We start from the raw sequence: 872 nt of genomic DNA on the forward strand, positions 1-872 counted from the left end.
TATAGACTAGACTATAGACTATACTATAGACTATACTATAGACTAGACTATAGACTAGACTATAGACTAGACTATAGACTAGACTATAGACTAGACTATAGACTAGGCAATAGACTAGACTATAGACTAAACTATAGACTATATACTAGATTATAGACTATACTATAGACTGGACTATAGACTAGACTATAGCCTAGACTATAGACTAGACTATAGACCGGAGTACTGATTAGTACTATACATATTCTCTTATACTTATTCAACTTACTATAATACTAAATTTTCCATGTCTGATTTAATTTATTTATAGGATTGAATGTTTGTCACATTCGACATTAATGTGCAATTATATTTAGGTATGTGTATGTGTGTGTGTGAGAGAGAGAATATATTCTCGCTATGCATTTGTTAAATGGCTGACTGCCCTGACAAACATACATAAGTACATATAAACAATTTAATGCCTTTAATTTGTTATTGTTGTGTGATGTTTGCTTTAAAATGATTTAAACTAATTTATATATGAATATCAAAACGTTTTTATAAGTATATTAATGCAGTTTTTTTTAAATAAAACTTTTTAAACATACGCGCATTTTGTTAATAATTCATAAATTACTTTTAAATTGAATTAAAATAAACAAAAAAATAATACAAAAACTGTCAATTATTAAAGTATTTATATTTTTTTTAGTTTTTTGTTACTTTTTTTGCTTTTTTTATTATTTATGATTACCATCATTTACTTTTCTCCCTCATTGCGCCAACTAAGTGTTTGTTGTTTTTGCATTTTTAGTATAAAATTTCAATATTGTTATTTGTTGTAATCTAAAATTCCATAAAATATGACGTTTTTAGATGTATTTCATGAT

This window comes from Lucilia cuprina, chromosome 2 (assembly GCF_022045245.1).
Source record: "Lucilia cuprina isolate Lc7/37 chromosome 2, ASM2204524v1, whole genome shotgun sequence".
NCBI lineage: Eukaryota > Metazoa > Arthropoda > Insecta > Diptera > Calliphoridae > Lucilia > Lucilia cuprina.